The sequence below is a fragment of the Sceloporus occidentalis genome, unplaced genomic scaffold (genome assembly GCF_023333645.1).
Source record: "Sceloporus occidentalis isolate IW3139 unplaced genomic scaffold, rSceOcc1.0.p SCAF_95, whole genome shotgun sequence".
Classification (NCBI taxonomy): Eukaryota; Metazoa; Chordata; class Lepidosauria; order Squamata; family Phrynosomatidae; genus Sceloporus; species Sceloporus occidentalis.
Genome location: NW_028317075.1, coordinates 2,895,324 through 2,899,743, shown reverse-complemented (window position 1 = coordinate 2,899,743; position 4,420 = coordinate 2,895,324).

Genomic DNA, 4,420 nt, shown 5'->3' with positions numbered 1-4,420 from the left:
GGCTCAGCCAAGCTGTCGCTCCGTAGGCTCCCAGGTGCCAACCTTGTCATCTGTGGCTCCTCCGATCCACTCTACAGCCTGACAGAGCAGGAACAACAAAGTTTCCTATTGAAGCGATGACTTCCTATTTTCTCCAGGTCACTCCCCCCACCCATTCCCTGCCCCTCCTGAATCATCTCACCCCTCCCAAATTCTGCTTGTGCAGAAATGTCTTCTAACCCCCTGGAGCTGAATGGAGTGATTGCTACATCGCCCTTTGCTCTGATAATGGCAATTAGTTGTCTCTTGGGCTATAGTTGACTAGGAGATTTTAGTCAGCAGTTCAAAAGTCACCTTTTATTGTTCTAAAAGGGATCTTTCGCCGAGTAATGAATGCTGATCATGGTTAAAAGTTATGGGACTCTTTCAGGAGTATTTTTATTAAGGTGCCAATATTTATGACATAATTGTACTATTCCATGGGGCTTTAGCTTCTCTCAAAACTTTTGCTTACTAAATGATAAGTTTGTAAATGACCATTTTCAGGACGTTTAATGTGTTTCACATAGTTCACAGCAGTCTGGATTTGGCCAGGTAATCCTGCCTTTGATAGTTGGCTGGTCTGATTACTCTCCAAATATTGAGCAGAAATTTTAAATGACCTGGGACATTTTGAAAAGTGATATATACCAAAATAGAATTTGTCATCTCTAAAACAATGCATCCCTAAAAATCTACTTTTTATCTTTAAAGTAAAGTGAACCAACACAGGGATTTTGGATTAAAATTGCATGGTATACGTTGTAGAATCCAGAAAAAGTGTTAAAAGGCCTAATAAATGAAATACATTAGACATAATGGAATCAAAACATTTGCTACTGCAAAAATGTTTAGATGAAAAAGTTCAATTTTATTCAGTGGAACAAAACAGTGATCACATTATTCTTCACGATATTCTTGTAAGAAACTTTTATTTCTTTATTAATTCATGTAAACTATTTTTTCATATTTAATAAAAGCTGTGATTGAGAAAAATATTTTTTTTGTTTTTATTTCCTTTTATTTGCCAACCTGCCCCCCCGTTATAAACATCTGCCCCCAGGCTTGCCACTCTGCCCCCAGAAATGCCTTATACCCCCTTATATGCCACTCTGCCTCCCTGATATGCCTTATACCCGCCTATATGCCACTCTGTCCCATGATATGCCTTTTAACCCTCTATATGCCACTCTGCCTCCAGAAATGCCTTATACCCCTATATGCCAGGGCCATATCATGGGACATAGTGGCATATAGGGGGTTAAAAGGCATATCATAGGACAGAGTGGCATTTAGGGGGGTATAAGGCATTTCTGGAGGCAGAGTAGCATATGGGGGGCTAAAAGGCATTTCTAGAGGCAGAGTGGCAGAAAAGCCTTATGCCTCTCATTTAACCCCCCGACTTACCACTGCTTCTGACTCCCTGGTGTCCGGTGAGGGCAGCGGGTTGAGGCCGGCATTCATGAAGTTAAAGGGGCTGGCCGTCCAATGGCCGTGCCTCAGCACTTCATTCCACATCTTAAAAGGGGCCGGCCCCTTTAACTTCCTTAGGTGCCAGCAGCTGAAGAAGAAGCCGGTCCGGCTGCCGCTTTCAATCTCGCTCGCAGCCGCTCAGCGGCTGATTTGAATGTTGGTCTGCCGGCCCTGCAAATAAGTGTGCCGAAATCAGACATCACTATGCTCACATACATACAAGTTGATACAACAATGGAAACGCATTTAGGATCCTTAATGACCCTTATGCCACAAAATGTTCTGGCTTTAGTCTGGGCTGATTGCTTGCCCTGTGTTTTCATCTTGATTCAAGCAAAATATATCCACCAACTATATTAGAAGTAATTTGGGAGTTTCGAGGGGTAACAGATTTCAATATAAATTTAGAAAATCCCAGGAAGCACATCTGAGGCGCCCCAGGCAGTACATCTGGGGCCTATGCGCCAACCTCGTAACATCACTTCTTAACCAATAATAAGACAGACATGGTTAACTGAGTGCGTAATGTGAAGCAGAGCCAACATGAGGCAGCGCCAAGGAAGGGACGGGGACTTTACCATCACTACAGGTGTCCCGGAGAGGGGAGCTGGAGCATTTATGGTGAGAGGGGCTTCCCTCCCCCAGACATGGACTGGCCTTAGGTGAGTGTGTGGTGAATGTGTGCATAGACATTAATTACTAGTTTGTCCCCCCTTTGCAGCTTCCACTCTTCTGGGAAGGCTTCCCCCAAGATTTTGGAGAGTTTCTGTGGGAATATTTGCCTATTTATCCAGTAGAGCATGTGTGAGGTCAGGCAATGATGTTGGACGAGATGGCCTGGCTCGCAATCTCTGTTCCAGTTCATTCAAAAGATGTTCAAAGGGTTGAGGTCAGGGCTCTGTGCGGGCCAGTCAAGTCCTTCCACATCAAATTCATCTAAAACTGTGTTTATGGACCTTGCTTTATACACTGGGGCAAACTGTTCCCACAAAGTTGGAAGCATAGCATTGTCCAAAATGTCTTTGTATGCTGAAGCAAAAACAGCCCCATACCATTATCTCTCCTCCACCAAACTTTACAGTTGGCACAATGCAGTCAGGCAGGTAAAGTTTGATTTTATACGCTTGTAGCAATGGGTCTGATTAAAGCACCTCAATTCAATAATTAAGAGGTCTGTACCAATACTTTTGTCTATAAAGTGTATCTTTTAATAAAAGATGCAGCCCGTCTATTTAAAATTACCAAATTTATGCTAATAACAGGAGATATCCACTGATTTGGGCGATAGGCAAACCAAGTGAGCATATCCGTAAATACTATTATTCAAAACTCATCAACATCCCCTTAAATGTATGCCTCAACCACCAGCTCTAAAATTTCATGTTAACTGGGTTTTAAAACATTCTTAACTCTGAGTGGTGCTTCGGGATCAAACCCCAAAGGCATGTATAGAGCTTAAATATCACACTAGTAAATTAAATACACCCAAACAATAATAAAACTTAAATATCTCACTATTACTTTCTATACATCAGAAGCAAATAATATAACTTTGTGTAAAAACCATAGTAGTACATGGTTTGTAGAAACCATACACTACTAATGTGAAAACAGCACAACAAAAAAACTGAAGGCCACACTTATAATCACCTATGGCCTTAAGCCAAGACAAAATATACTGGGAGAAGAAACGTTCTTGATCATCTTCCCGAGAAAGTGATGCTTATTTTGACTTCGGACTCAAACTGCAAGTAAGTAAGAAGCACAGGTATGTGCAGTGGCGTAACTACAGGGGACCGTAGTGTGCAAGCAGCTGGAGAGAAAGCTGCTGGAGAGGTAAGCGAGGGCTGACGTATGTATGTTTGTATATATGTATGTGAGCATGGATATCTATGTATAAGTGTGTGTGAGCATGGATATGTAATTGTGTGTGAGTATGGATGTGTAATTCTGTGTGTGAGCATAGATGTATATTTGTGTATGTGTGTTTGTGTGAGAGCAAGGTGTTTGAGGGCAATAAAAGCACAGTCCAGTTGTTTGGGCACAGATAAGCTGTTTGGGGGCACTGACACACTGGGGAAAAGATGGCACAAACAGGCTGTTTGGGGTTAGGGGCAAAGGTGGCACTGTATGACATGTTGCTTAGTGCAGTTGGGGGGCCCGGGGCAATTTTCACACCAGAGCCCTGTGGTTTCTAGTTATGCCCCTGGGTAAGTGTGCCTTAACTATGCCACATATCTTGTAATACTGCAAAGATTTGTCCAGACTTTTATTTGAACCCCCTAAAAGGGACGTTCTACTAATCCTATAGACTATTCTCTCAGCAGTAAAGACATCATGTTCAGAATTATATATCTGGGAGATTTCCTGTAAGAGACACATCCAAGTAATGTATTTTAACACAATGAAATTCAAACGTGAATTTCAAATTACATTCATTTCGGTTAAGCAGAGCAACACAATTGAACACTTGTAGATGATCACCTCTCCAAATCAGGATCAGATCATCAATGTATCTAAAATTCAGTACTATTAGCATCACCAAATGTATATGTCTCCTCATATCGCTAAGATAACCAGGGAAAGTAACTCTTAAGTCCTGTAGATGGCAGTCTAACCATTGTGACAGGTTATCGTTGAGCGAGCCCTCACCTTATATACGATCAGTCTGCCAGGTGGAGTAGAAAGCGTGTTGTGCAGATGATTGAAAACTGGTGCTCAGCTATTTTGGAAAAAGATGTTAGCTGCAAGACCATCCTCTATCAAATCTCTTTATTAGACTTGCGCATTCGTCTTCGGGCGAACATGAAAACGATCACGAAGAGGCCGTTTTTTTGTTCGTTCCGAAGACACGCCGAAGAGAATACAGTGCCGGCAAAACGTAGGTGAAGACGAAGACTCACAACCACGAAGAATCGAAGATTCTTCG